This window comes from Gossypium hirsutum, chromosome A01 (genome assembly GCF_007990345.1).
Source record: "Gossypium hirsutum isolate 1008001.06 chromosome A01, Gossypium_hirsutum_v2.1, whole genome shotgun sequence".
NCBI classification, from domain to species: Eukaryota; Viridiplantae; Streptophyta; class Magnoliopsida; order Malvales; family Malvaceae; genus Gossypium; species Gossypium hirsutum.
In genome coordinates, this window is record NC_053424.1 from 10452190 (window position 1) to 10468576 (window position 16387).

General features: G+C 32.3%; 1 long non-coding RNA gene across 1 annotated transcript; it reads right to left on the bottom strand.

Moving 5' to 3' along the window:
• Positions 1-717: 717 nt before the first annotated feature.
• On the bottom strand, positions 718-5370 carry LOC121205069 (uncharacterized). Its single transcript, XR_005900197.1, has 3 exons — positions 5224-5370; positions 5084-5131; positions 718-1794 (listed from the first exon to the last, which is right to left on the bottom strand). It is a non-coding gene; the product is annotated as an uncharacterized lncRNA (long non-coding RNA).
• Positions 5371-16387: the final 11017 nt, after the last annotated feature.

The window sequence follows — 16387 nt, forward strand, 5'->3', positions numbered from 1 at the left end:
TTTGTTCAATTAGCTATCAGTACTTTAAAATTTCTTGACGAAACTTTAATACTAACTTATTAACACTCCATAAATATTTATAAAAATATTTATGGCTCGATTTAAAATTCCCGAGGTCTCGATACCTCATTTTCAATTTTAATTATTTTAATATATATATATTAGTACATTTCACTATTTCAAAATTTTTCCTAACTTCACATTTAACTTATACTCACTAAATTAATAATATTTCCTACTCATTTGTCGGATTTAGTGATCTCGAATCACTGTTCCGACACCACTGAAAATTAGGTTGTTATACCTTCTTTGTTGCCCTTACCCATTCTACATTAATAATTTTCATTGTCAATCATGTCAATATCCAACAAGCTTAAAACATAATAAATTCAATATGTAACAAATTCAAGACATAATATTTTCAAAATCCAACAAACTAAAATTTCAATATCATTATCCAACCAACATTAACAAAAAAAAAACAATTTGAATACTAAAACATACATAACATAGAAACAATAACCCTAAGCCCTAAACTTACATAATATTTCCAGCCATATAATCAGTCCACATAGTTTGTGCAATTTCATCTCTCTTAGCAGACCATTCTCTTGCTTTTCTCTTTCTTATCGCTCCGTAAGAGTTGGTATTATCAAATCAAACTCAGTCTCCTCGTATAATCCTTGATTAAGTAAATCACTAGGATCAACTCCCATTATATGATTATGAATGATACAACAAGCCAAAACTATATCTACTTGAGTTTGAAAATTCCAAAATAGTTCAGCATCTAATACACGAATCGTTTCTTCAAAATCCCAAAAACACGTTCAATAGTGATTCGCAATGATGAATGATGAAGATTAAAGAGTTCATTTGCATTTTCAGGCCTCTGATCACTAAACTCTTTTAAATAGTATCGGACACCATGATATGGGAAAATATATCCATTTTGGATGCCATATCTAGCATCAACAAGATAATATTTACCAACAATTAGACAAAACATAATTATTACTGATAAATTATGAGCTTACTAGTACTATTTGGTATTTAATGTTTTATAATTCTTACCTTCCGGAACTCCTAATCCTCTTGGGAGTGAAAGTGCATCACTTAAAATACGAGAATCAAGGGCACTACATTCCCAACCAACTAGAACATAGAAAAATTTCAAATCAAATGTAATGGCAGCTAATACATTTTGTGTCGTCCCCCCTTTACGGCTACGAAATCTTCCTTGAATGCTAAGTGGAACGGATGCACGAACATGAGTTCCATCTAATGCTCCAATACAATCTTTAAAATAAGGATAAAACCTTGGATTGTTTCTGATTTCACTAGGATTTGACTTATCAGGTAATCTAATAACTAGCTTATACAATTTCAAAATAGCTCTCAATACAACCCTAAAGTAATGGTGAATTGTCTCAATTGATCTATAATATCTAGACCCAATTACTCGAAACCTTACATTATGACCAATTATATGTAAAAATATAACTACTTGCTCCCTAATGTTCACCGATTTAGTTGACTGTAACAAATAATTCCTACTAAGAATATCACACAAATTAAAAAAAAGCTACCGGTCTCATCCTTATCATATCAATACAATGCTGGTCACCACTATATAAAATACTATTAATATAATTTTCTTTTTCATAATCTCGATTCACACGAGGGTGAGAAGCAATTTCCTTCCTAGTTTTTAATTTTTAATCCAGAGAGCCCAAAAGCTAAAACTGAAGCCACGACTCCGACAATTGCATTTTGGTCTTGATTACGATCCATCTACACAAAATAATGCCACACAAATATTACTAAAGTTACCATGACTAACGTGCATACATACATATATGAAAGTTTCTCAAGCAATGACTAAAGTTACTATGACTAAAGGGAATGGAGTTAACTAACCAACCCCAACTTAAATAATAACAAAAAAAAGACATAATTCAAGACATATTCATCACAAACTGTAGTACCCAATAGAACAAATTTTGCATCCTACACATATTTCTGATTATTGGCTGAGTTAACCATTGAAATTAATAGATTCACATATATGTGAGTTACACATATGAACTCTTAGTTTCTATTAATGATCATTGCCTAATCATAATAGCTGCAAAATTCGTATGCTAAAAATTATCATATATATTTAAAAAAAGAGAAAAATATGCTAAGTTCATGAATTTGAACATAAAAGGTATAAAATTTAATCGACATATACAATTACTACAATGCAACACGTGGCAGGAAAAATATATTTTAAAATCAATTTTTTATTCAAATTTAAAAAAAAAAGCATTTGATTACAAAATTCAAGCATTTGCAATTTCATTTTCTATTCCTAAATAAAGAAAAGGAAAATGATTTTTTTTTCAATGTTGCTAACTAAACATGTTTCATTGTTCCTTTTTCTTTTTTCTTTTTTTTTTTGAAACATGTAAACTAATATACTGTTTTATTTACCAATAATAAATTAAAAAAATAACATTTTCAATTAACCCTTTCAACATAATAAAAATGAGCAGTTTGGTTGAGGAGATTATATACTGTTTTATTTAAATTAATATACAGTTTTATATACTAATATACTATTTTATATAATTTTTCAAATATGTAAAATAATATACTGTTTTATTTAAACTAATATACTGTTTTATATAATTTTTTTTATAATAAAAAATGGTTAAGGAGATTATTATTATCTAAGCCTTTCAACATAACTAAAGGGTCATCGAGAGCTAAAATGAGCAGTTTGGGAGGTTTTCTCGGGATAAATAGGTACCATATCATATGTATAACGAGAACAGACATGACACAGCAAGTTGCTAGTATAACTAGCTCACACAGGGGTCTGAAAGCTTTTCAGTCAAGGCAGTCGGGGATCTGGAGAGGAAGAGGAAGTACCTTTACTCTATTCCTTGGCAGAGGACGAAGGTAGCAGATTAAAAGAGGATAAGGGGGTGCCGCTAGCTTGAGTTATAAAAGAGGGTACTCTTACAAAGCCCACCATTATTACTCCCAATCTCTCTCTCTTTCACACACACACACACACACACTTCTTCCCTATTTCCATCTCTGCACTTTTGAGGAGCTAAGAAGATTCGATTCTAATTTCTAAAACGCTGTGAAAGTGAAACCCACCACACCCACACCTCTGCCCTGACCTGACCCCACCTTTCATCCTCTCTTACATGACCACCGCCGATTCACTTTCCAGTATACTACATTTTAGTATATAATTAATGCAACAACCTTACCCTTATTTAAATTTAGTATTGGTGGATATGGGAATTTCAATAAGAGACAACTTAGAACACAGAGCGAATACGGATAAAACCTACTACTATACTTTATATTATTTTAAGGGCTGGCTGATAGGTGATGGCTAAGTATTGGGTTAAATAAAAACTTAGGGGTAGCTCCTATTATTTTATTTGATCTTCTTCCAACTCTATTTTCTTATTTCTAAAGTGTTAAAAAGAAAAGAAAAAGAAAGAATGAAAATCAGTATTCTATATGACAACGACAAGCTACAAGGTTCTTCCTTCTGTCTCTTCTTGCACTCTCTTTTGTCTGTTTCACTGTCTTTTTTCCTCAACAAAAGCGAGGGAGAGAGAAAGACATTGAAGAAAAACCCCATTTGCTGATTTTGCATTTCAATAAATTAATATTACATATTATATTACACATTACAAACTGGATGATACATACATATATAAATAAAATATAAAGTATACCACTATATGTTATTGTTATGTTTATTTGTTTATACATGCAAAAGACAAGAGCATCTAATCTGTGAATCGTAGGGAAAGAAAGTTGAGAACATGTAGAAAGGTAAAATTAATTGTATATGAAACAAGACAACCATTGACATTGCTTCAGAGAAAAATACAATTGAATGTTAAAAACAGGGCAGTGAATCTTTCTATTTCTCTTTACAATCATCCTAAAAACCCAATGGATCAAAGATGTACAGTCTTTTCTTTTGCTTATTAATCACCAAAATTTGCATTCCCTATGGACAGGATAATTTTTGTACAAAAAAAGAAAGAATGAAATTGATAAACAAGAACCAACCTAGAGTACAGCAACATGGGTTTTAACGAGATTACAAAGCATGGATCAAATATTCTGATATCATCCAACTAAAATAGACAGCTAAGTCTTTTTCCTACTAAAAGGAAATGGATCAAACATGTTGATATCATCCAACTAAAATAGACAGCTTTCATACATGTTGATATCATCCAACTAAAATAGACAGCTTTCAGAGATTAATATTTATTAAACACATATCAATTTGTATGAAAATTGACCACTCCATTGCCAACTATGAGGATACATTTTGTGATTATACAAATAATCCAACTGTCACGCTTGTTCTAATTCTAATCAAAAGTCAATGTCTCTCAAGATAATAGGAGTCATCTTTTGGCTAATTTGGGTCCGTTTTCTTCTACATCATTTTGCTTAGATAATGATAGTAATATTTCTACAGTGCCTAAGACCGATATAGCGACTATTTCTCTCCCAGTAAACATGCCACCTGAATTACTACCGATGAATAACCCACCTACACTATCAACTACTGATACTAAGCTTTCCCTTTCATTGCCTACGAAAAGCAATTCAATTGTAGTGCCTTATGTTTCACATTTCAAGGTTGCTAATCCTAGCTATGTTGGGATGCCATTTGGTAATTCATTGGGGGATTGGATCCCTCATGATAAGAAGGATAAGATGATTTTGAAGTTGGTACCGAGGGTGCGAGAACTGCAAAATCAACTCCAAGAGTAGACAGACTCGTACCAAGGATTTGAATGAAATTTTGATTGCTGAAGTGGCTGTGAGTTTGGTTATGGAGAAATTAACAAGTTTACTCAGTAAAGATGTGGTTTAAACTAAGACGTATCGATGAATAAGTTGAAGACATTTACAATGATGGAGAGGCTGATACTGTAATGAATGAAAAAAAAAACCTTTCTCTACTGCTCACAGAGAAACATGTATTTCACGAAATTTACCCAAACCCCCCCCCAAAAAAAAGAACAAGAAGATGCTGTACCTTAGAAAGAGAGATTTGCCTTTGCCTGGTAATGAGATTTGCCTTTGCCTGAGAAAGAGAGAAAAAGAGGAATGAGATTTGCAGAAAGAGAGAAAGAGAGAAAGAAGATGAAGAACGGAAGGAAGGGAGAAGGATTTTACCCAGATGAAGAAGGAGATGAAAAAAATCTGTAAGACATTTTCCCTAAAACCTTGGAAAATATTTTCCAAATGTAAATTATTTCCAGGCTTCCAAACACCGTAAAATGAGGAAAACATTTTTCGGAAAATCAAATACAACAAAACAAACAGAGCCTAAAAGTGGTTTGAAATTTGATCGAAGTATTGATGTGAGTTTTTTTATTGGTTTAATAATAAATTTAACCTATTAATTTTTACATATTCTATCAATTTAATTTTAAATATAAAAATTCAACAATTTTAATCCTCAATGTTTACAAAATTTTTAATTTAATAAAATTTAAAAATATATATTTTTCATTTAATAGAATTTATAAACAAAAAAAATTAGCTCACAAAGTGATTTTTTTTTATTTTTAAAATGTGGAATGTGCCTCATATTTTCGGACAAAACAGAGTCGACGACGTGACACTCAACATCTCGATGAAAATAAATCGACGTCTTGATGACACGGCACTTGACGTCCTGACGATACAACATACAATGTCGTGATGTGTTCCCACATAAATCGGGTTTCTTCTCCTAGTTAAACTCTGATTAATTTTCCCAATCGAACTCTGATTAATCTAGGATATTTTAGTCATATTTGAGCTTTGAATTTGGCCTATAAATAGGCCTTAGTAGCGTTAGAAAAGTTTATGCAACAACACAACATAACACGATTAAGAAATAGCTTTAACAAAGCTTCAAGAAAATTTTGCGTTTTAGTTAGAGGGCTTTGTATTCAGGGTTCAGGGTTTGATTATCTCGATTTGTACTTTTCAGACTACTTTTTCATTAGTGAAGTCTCTTTTTGCCCATGCTTTTATACCCTCTTGATTTGAGAAGTTTTTCCACGTAAAATTTGTGTATTTTATCTTTCTAATTTTTTCTTGTTCGTTGTTTATACAGGTTGATTCCCAACAAATTGAAATTAGAGCTTGGTTCAGATTCCGCGATCAACACGTTCCGTATGGCCAAAGGTATGTCAATTAGGGCTTACATCAGTGATTTTGTGACACTCTTGAATTATCTGAAGAATACCGAGGCAAATATATATGATGAAGATCAGGTTATACTATTAATGTGCTCCTTGCCCCCTTCATATAAAACTTTTAGGGATACCCTGATTTATGGAAAAGATAAACTCTCATTCGAGGATGTGAAGAAAAACTTGGTAAACAAAGATAAACTCGACATTGAGTTAGGTTCTAATAGTAACACAGACGAGCAAGCCTCGGTTTTGGTTGCAATGGGCAAGCAATAGTCCAAGAAGTCATATCAGAACAGGCTTAGTTCAAGATCAAATTCATGAAACTAAGACAAACAATGTGGCTATTGCAAGAAGTTAGGTCACACTAAAGCATAATGTTATGAACTCCAAAATAAAAATAGAAAGGTTGTCAAAAACAATGAGACAGGAAAGCAAAAGGCTGAGTTAGCCGATGCTAGTGTGGCCAAAAACAAGGGAGATAATTTGCTACTGGTGTCTACGACCGAAAGGTCTAAGCTTACGTCCAAGTGGATCCTGGATTCACGGTGTTTTTAACATGTGTCCCAACAAAGACTGGTTCTTCATGTATAGTCCAGTTGAAGGTAGAGTTGTGCTTGTGGAGAACAATTCACCCTGTAAGATAATTGATATTGGTATCATTCAAGTAACATCCCAGTTCTGGCAGATCTAAAGTTTTGGGTGTATAGAAGTAAGCAGTCTGTCTGACATAGTGTTATCTGTCCAAATGACCATTTTGGCACACAAATGTGGGCGTATAGTAACCGCCACTTGAGTCGGTAACAATTTAATTTCGTGATATTCGGCTATATTAAGGAAACATTTGCGTTAAGGGATAAAAGTGATATGGTGTAAAACCCCTAACCCGTATCCGCAATCGAAACAAGGTTACGGAGCATTATCGGAGTTTTCAGAACATTTACAAATAATTCATATCAATTACTAATCATTTTCCAATATTATCCATAACGTCCTTAGGATGGACCTTTTAGGCCCAAAATGAATATTAGGATTGGGTCGAAACTAATTCGGGAACATAGGAAAATTTTCATGAAATTTAAAAATTTCTCTCATGTACAGGGGTCACACGCCCGTGTAGGTAAATCGTGTGGCTCACACGGACAAGTGACACAAGTCACACGGCTGTGTCCTTAACCCGTGTAACTCTCTAACTTGCAAAACGTGAAGGTGCAATTTTCACACGGCCAAGACTACGCCCCTATTTTAGGACGTGTGGAACATACAGCTGAGACACACACCTGTGTCTCTGCTTGTGTGCTCAATTCTAAGCATTCTATTTCTCAAATTTAAGATGTAGGAGACACACGACTGGACCACATGCCCATGTGTCAGGCCGTGTGTCACACACGATCAAGACACACGCCCGCGTGTCTACTCGTGTGGAAGAAAATAGGCCATTTTAAAGCCACTTTTCTCACCCTTTCCAATATCAACCTGCATATAACATTTTCTTATACCAATACAACCAAACCAAGCAACCAAATCAAGTCAAATATCAAGTCTTAAACCTAATATGTCATCACGCTACTCATTTGCATAAACTTACCATGTAATTCCATTCATTGACTACTATTAGATAATATTAAAAACATTCATATAAACTAACATATATGTATAGGAGTCATTCATAACCATATTACATGCTTACTTCCTTTTTACTACTTGGGTGAATAGAATACCTACTACTGTGAGCTTCAGAAAGAATATCATTTTTCAGATCTAAGTTATTCGGAACACAAATTCTATTACGATAATACAACATACCGCTATCATCAATGCTATATTCTGAACTCAGATTGTCTCGAACCATCTATCGTTTCAGCATCAATTTTGGGTCATCATCTTGCAACTCTTGAATTTGTTGAAGAAACACAGATTTGCTTTTAACTCTGCCAATACAAAACAATCTTCATTAACAAACAAATTAGCATTCATTGCTCGAAGTGTAAATAAAGACGACTTTCAATTAAGTGTGTCAGCAACTACATTAGCCTTTCTCGGGTGGTAATCAATAACCAAATCATAATATTTTAGCAACTCTAACCACTGCCTCTGTCTCAAATTCAACTCATTATGAGTCATCAAATACTTCGAACTCTTGTGATCTGTATACACATAGCATTTTTCACCATATAAATAGTGTCTCTAGATTTTCAAAGTGAACACAATTCAGCCAATTCAAGATCATGTGTAGGATAATTCTTCTCGTGCAGTTTTAACTGCCGAGAAACATAAGCCACAACTTTTCCCAACTGCATCAATACACAACCCAAACCATTCAGAGACGCATCATTATATAGTATATACGACACACCTGATTCTGGTTGAGTTAATACTAGAGCTTCTGTTAACATTTTCTTCAACTGTTCAAAGCTCTATTGGCATTCATCAGTCCACACAAATTCAACATTCTTCTATAATAATCGATTTATTGGTGAAGTAATCATCGAAAAATTCTTAAAAAAACAGCAGTAATATCCCGCTAAACCCAGAAAACTTCGCACCTCAGTTATATTTTTCAGAATTTTCCAATTCACCACTGTAGATACTTTGCTTGGATCCATACGAATCCCTTCAATTGACATAATATGGCCCAGAAATCCAACCTCGTGAAGCCAGAATTCACATTTGCTAAACTTTGTATACAACTACTTTTCTCTCAATATCTGTAGCACAATTCTCAAATGTTGTGCATGCTCGGATTCTGTCTTGGAATAGATCAGTATATTATCAATAAATACAACCACAAATCTATCTAAATAAGGCTGAAAATTCGATTCATCAAATCCATAAAAGCAGCAGGAGCATTAGTTAATCCAAAAGGCATTACCAAAAACTCATAATGACCATACCGAGTTCTGAAAGTTGTCTTTGGCACATCACATTATTTAACTTTCAACTAATAATACTCGAATATGAGGTCTATCTTTGAAAATACTATAGCACCTTTCAACTGATCAAACAAAACATCAATTCGTGGCAATGGAAATTTGTTCTTAATTGTGACCTTGTTTAACTGTCAGTAGTCAATACACAATCTCAAATATCCATCTAATCTCAAATATCCATCTTTCTTTTTTCACAAACAAGATAGGTGCACCCCAAAGAGACATGCTCGGTCTAATAAACCCCTTGTCTAATAGTCCTTGCAACTGTGTCTTTAACCCTTTTAACTCAGTCGGTGCCATTCTATACGGTGTTATTGATATCGAAGCTGTTCCTAAAATCACATCAATCACAAACTCAACTTCACGATCTGGTGGTAAACCTGACAATTCCTCAGGAAACACGTCAATAAACTCTCTGAAAATTGGTAATTGTTCCAACTTTAATTCAGAACCCCGAGTATCAAGAATGTAGGCTAAAAATGCTTCATTACCTTTCTACATTAATTTTTGAGCTGAAAAGGTTGAAATAATTCTGACAATGTCTTTTGTTTCCCAAATTCAACCGAAATTACTTCCCTTGACTGACATTTCAAATCAATCATTTTCTCTCTACAGTTTACTACAACATCATGTTTCGTTAACCAATCCATTCCCAGAATAACATCAAATTCCCAAAAGGGTAATAACATCAAATCAGTCGAAAAATCATAACCTTTTATTTTCAGTGGACAATTTTGACATATTAAGTTAACTATCATACTTTGTCCTAATGGATTAGTGACTTGTACATCATAATCGGTAGATTCCATAGACAATTTCTTTTTTGATGCTAATGCGATGCAAATATATGAATGTGTAGATCCAGGATCAGTTAATGCATACACAGAATCATCAGAAATGTAGAAAGTACTAGCTATTACATCTAGAGCAGAAGCTTCCTCTCTTGCTCGGATGGCATATGTACGTGCAGGTGCCCTAACTTCTGACCGAGCAGCTGAATCTCTCATACCCAAACGAGCAGTCTTTGTAGCACTGCTTTGACCCGAACGTCTACCACTCTGGGAGGTGGTTAATTGTTTCTATTTTTTATTTTCTCTCTTTTTTAAACAGTTGAGGACAATCTCGGATAAAATGATTTGTAACAGCCCATTTTTCATTGAAATCGGAATAGTGGTTTTGGGACCACAAATTTGATCCAAAATATATTTTATTTTTATTTTACCATAGGGCCCGTAATATGGTAGAAATAATGTGTGAAATTTTTTATATGAAAATTTTATCTATTTAGTGCCTAATTACGAGAAGGACTAAATCGCATAAAATGCAAAAGTTAAATTCTAGTAGCTATAAGGATCAAATAGCTATAGAATTAAAAACTTAAGGTCCTTATATGGTAATTAGACCATTAATAAAGGTGCGTAGATTTTTATGGTGACTCATCCATGGAATTATAGAAAAAGACAAAGGACTAAATTAGAAATATCAAAATACATGATTACTTAAAAGATGAAAAGAAATTATATCATCTTATTTTTCATCATCATGGAAACCCTAGGAGAGAGAAAATAAGTTTTCAAGGCCTAATTGGGTAAGTTTTCTTGTCCCATTTTTAGTAATTTTGATATTTTTGGAATCGGGATAGCTTAATCTCTCTATTTGAGGGATTAATTTGAAAAGTTATCAAGGTATGAAAATGGGTCATCGATGTATTATGCTGGAAATTTGAAATTTATGGTAGAAATGAAAATTTATTGATAGATAAACAACTTTTGCAAGGTGATTTTTGATGAAAACTTGATTTAGGGACTAAAATGTAAACTTATAAAATTTGATGAAAAATTCTAAAATTTTATGTAAATATGTTCTGGAAATTTTTTAATGGGGCTTTGGTTAGGCTTGGAATAGGGAGTAATTTGTACAAGTTCCATTTTTGGGCCTAGGGACAAAATCAAAACTTTTGGAAAAGTTAGGGGCAAAATGGTAATTTTACCTAGGACATAAATTGAGTCCAAGTATGAAATGTATGAAATTAATGATAAAATTCATTTATATAGATCCAGAAAACACAAACTTGAGGTAAGATCGAGGAAAGGAAAAGATTTCGGATTAGTAGATTTTTACACGAACAACTGTTGAGGTAAGTTCGTGTAACTTAACCGGATATGTAATTATGTAAATTGAATTTTGTATTGTATGTAATGTGATTTATGTTAATGTGCCTTACTTGTATGTTATGATGGAAAATTTATACATACTTGAAACGATGATAAAGGGGTTAAGTCCCAATTGAACATTGAATTCCGATGAATGTATATGCTTTCCTGAAATTAATGAGGTCCTGCATTTGTTGCGGACTGGATTTAGCTTGGATGGGTAATGCCAATGACCTTATTATATAAAGGATTTAGCCCGAACGAGTAATCCTAATACAATGGCTCTCGAGTATGCGTTAAGATTAAGGTTTACCTAGACTGGTATTCCTAATCAAGCTTTTTGAGCATATGCTATATAAAGGATTTAGCCTGGACTGGTAATCTTATCATACGACATGTGGCTCGAGAGTGTGTTCCTTGGTTAAGTACCTTAAGGGTTACCCTCGATAAGAATTGACGGATTAATGAATCGTACACCTCGAGTGTACTACTTGAGCCTTCATTGGGATTTCAATGATTCAATGGACATAAGACTCTTGACTTGGCATGAAAATCTTGAGATAAATGATAATGACTTGAAAGACCATTGCTTGATGAGCTCATCTATGTTACTTCATTTATATGAATAGTTGGTGACTAACATGTTTGATGAAATGTATGTGATTAGGCCATTTAGCTAAATGGTTGGCTCATTTTGGATAAGATTTAGTAAGCTATATGGTATATACATATATTTCCACATGTGTTATGCTAAGTTCATGTGATCAAATGTTATTAATGCCTAAGTTAAGATAAGGTGGGTTGCTAATCATGTATGCATGAAATGGTATGCCTTGTTAAATGATGAAATTGCTTACTTTAACTACTTGAATTGGTTGGAATTGGTTGAGTGTCTTATGTGTAGGTTTTTGGGTGATTTTGGGTTAGAAATGAAGTTACGAAATGGCTTCATTTTGTCCACATGGGCAGACACACGAGCCTATGTCTAGACCGTGTGTGACACACGGCATGGTAATATAGGCATGTGGTTAGGCCGTGTGTCCCCTGCACCTAAATTTTGAGAAATAGAATACTCAGAATTGGGCACACGTGCAGAGACACGAGTGTATGTCTCAGTCGAGTGTGCCACACGGCCTGAAACACGGGCATGTGTCCTGGCCGTGTGAAACCTGTACCTAATTCTAATTAAATTAATTAAGCACACGACCTAGCACACAAGCATGTGGCATGGTCGTGTGTGCAAGTCAGAGAGTTACACGGGGTCAAACACGACCTCTAAACACGAGCGTGTCCATTGGACCACACGGGTGTGTGAGCCCTGCCCCTTGGAAAAATTTTGTAATTTCACGAAAAATTCTTAGAGGTCCAGATTAAGTCCTGATTCGATTCTAAGGCTCGTATTGGACCTCGAAGGTCCAATTAAAGGACATTATGAATAATCTCGGTTAATGAATAGTAACTTGCACGAATGAATTGAAAAATATTTTGAATGTTCTGGTAATGCTCAGAAACTCTGTTTTGGCGACAGGTACGGGTTAGGGGGTGTTACATGATTAGTGGCCCCACATTTGTAGCAAGCTCCTATCTTGCCTCTACATTTGCTAGGGTGACATTTCCCACAATATTTACACCTAGGCCTGGGAGCATTCTGCACACTACTAACACTAGCTATGTAACACCCCCTAACCCTATACCATCATTGAAACAGGGTTACGGAGCAGTACGGACATATCAAACAAATTACGAATAACTCACAAATAATTAACATACAAAGGATAAATTTAATCCTTAAGTCCCTATAATGGATCCTCGAGGCCCAAAACACGTATTAGAAGTGGATCGAGGCGTATCCAGGTGCTCGGAGAATTTTCATAAATTTTAAATTTAAAAAAAAAACTCAATATAACCTCGTTTATATACATCTAACCTTCCTTGCAATTTCAAACTGAAACCAATCTAATACTAATGATATAACCAATTCAATTCATACATGTAAACATCTAAAATATACCAAGATTAATACTGGAATTTACTATATGATCATTCATACACTTATTCAAATTAAATTAAAAGTTTTATTCAATTATCAATTCAAACATAATGTTATATATATACCATTTCATTTATTTAATCTTTCATTCACCAATTTAAATCATCACTTATTATCCTTACAATCCAAAACCACATTAACTCAAAGTACAACCTAGGTACATGCCACATATACCAAAATAAAATATACATCACCAAGGTTGCTGAGATCGGGATTGGTTCAGATGCTGGACCAGATTTTGACTCCTACAGACCTGCGCATGGAAAATAACCGTACGTTGAGTATAGACATACTCAGTGGTATTACTATAATTCAAACTATAATAACAATAATGAAATATAAATATTAAACATATAACAATTTAATTTTCTCAAATATTAACTCATTCTTAAACTTTATTCGTTAACAATAGTAACACAATTTCAACTATTTATCTGTTTCAATTATATATTATAGACTTCAATTTTCTTCACGACATCAACGTTTAATTCATGCCTTCCATTTCCAATCTCAATTTCAATCCAAAATTTAAATTTCTCATTTCAGTTTTTCACCCTATTAACAAACCCGAACTTTGGCAGATACACAGATCCAACCAAACACACCAGAATGGCACCCAGTGCCTCATCGGATAGTTCGAAGCAAAGTTGACACCCAGTGTCTCATCGGCCTAGCCAAAGTAAAATGGTACCCTGTACCTCATTAAATCTATCTGAAGTACAATAGTGACACCTGGTGTCTCATCGACTCGAGGTCGAAGTATCTTTGAACACTTCTAATCTTATGGCATGCCAACTATATCCGACTCAGCCTGACTAGTTAATAGGGAATTTATTTCACTTTCTCTGTTTCAATCAATATTCACATCAATTCCACTTAAATCACAATTTCACTTTCATTTCAAAATCCACTTTCAAAATCAAATACAGTTTCCATTCACCAATCAAAATACAATTCAATATTAACACATATTTCTCATTCAATTCAACTTTACTTTAAATCTCAAATTCTCTTTCAATTCAACAATTCAATCATAATCTAATACTAATATTTATTTAACAACCATTTCAATTGTCATTCAATTCCATAACAACACTTACCTCATAATTTACTTACCAAATACATAATTTAATTTAACATTTAATGAATAAATAAATAATTTGAATTATAGTAATACAAACCCAGATTTGTTCAATTACTCCTCGACAACTTTTTCCTTTCCTTTCGGTACTGATGCCTCGGGTTCTTTGCTAACTACAAAAATAATGATAATTTTCACTATTAATTACAACATTAAATTATAATAAATAATTGAATTTTATTCAATTCCTCCTTATTCTCAATTTAATCCTAACTAAGTTTACTTACTTTTCTAACTTAATTCATACTTCTTTTCTACTTAATTTCTTGCCATATGAAACTAAATTATTCAATATTCATAATAAAATCATAATTTAAAATTTCTTTCAATTTAATCTCTCTATCACAAAACTTATAGCTTCTTTTACAATTTAATCCATTTATCAATTCTAACTTGAAATTCATTCAATTAAATCCCTAATTCCTTATTTTGTTCAACATGACCTATATTCAAAAACCTTAAAGCTTCCAAAACCTCAACTTAATTTCATCAAAACTTTGTTCTATAGCTTCTAAAACATTAAAATTAAGTAAAAAGGGGTTAATTGACTTACCAAATTAAGTAAAAACCCTATTTCCCATTTTCCTTTCTTTTTCTTCTTTCTTTCTCCCTACTTTCGAAAGTCACTGTTTTTTCTTTTCTTCCGTTTCTTTCTTTTCTTTATTTCATTCCTTTTTTATTTACTTTATATCTTTTATATATATATATATATATTATAATAACTATACTAAATATCTATTATATAATTAATGATATATTACAAATGTATACATATAGTTTCTTACATTTGTACTTAATCAATACCTTACACTTGTCATAAATGAATTTATTTATCACATAAAAATCTTAAAATTTTTTATAAAATAATTACTTAATTAATAAATATCTTTTTAACTTAATAATAAACAATAAATATCTATTTACTTAAATTACTAGAAAATACATTAGTATTTTACAATTGTCCACATATAATTATTACTTATGTAATTTATTAACATCATACATTTGTCAACTTATTAATTTATTCATTAATTTAATAATATAATATCAATTAAATAATGAATATAATAAGTATTTGTTTAATACACAAATACATATGTTACAAATGTACATTTTTACATTGTTACATTTGTATATCATCATCTGTCATGAATTTAATTTATTTATCATATAAATTTTTTTTAATATAATTAATAATCATAAAATATCTTTATACTTAAATTATAAGTAAATTATGTATTTAAATTACAATTATACAAATATAATTTTTACACATGTATATTTTTATTACCATACATTTGTATTTATTTAATCTGTTTCATAATATAATATAATATAATTATAATATAATCAATTAATAGTAATATATATACCTAAGAAAAATCTCAGATTTTTCAATCTAATTGCCGCCTCAATTATATCAAATGGCATATTTTCCATTTTGGTCCTCCTTTCTTTTTATTAATCTATAATTCAACTTTTTCCCCTTATTCAATTTAGTCCTTTTTCCTAATTACTCTTAATTAAGCTAAATTCACCTAACTAAAACCTAATTAGACACACTACTAGACTCATAGGTATTTCTAATAATTATTTACAGGTTCGGTTTACTGAGACGAAGGCCTTATAATTTACTTTTTTCGATGCCCATGAATTTTGGGTCATTACAAGCTACAGGTTTAATGGTTGCCCTAAATCCTTGCGGAGTTGCTCTGTTCTTATTCAATCGTTCTGGCATTGAGTTGGATCGACCTGAATCACCTCTAAACTTTTTAGCCGAAAATGTTGAGAATGATTTTGAAGAACTTCTCTTATAAGATTCTTTACTTCTTCTTTCCTGTTGCATATTTCTATTATACACTTCTTCCATTTTCTGGGAT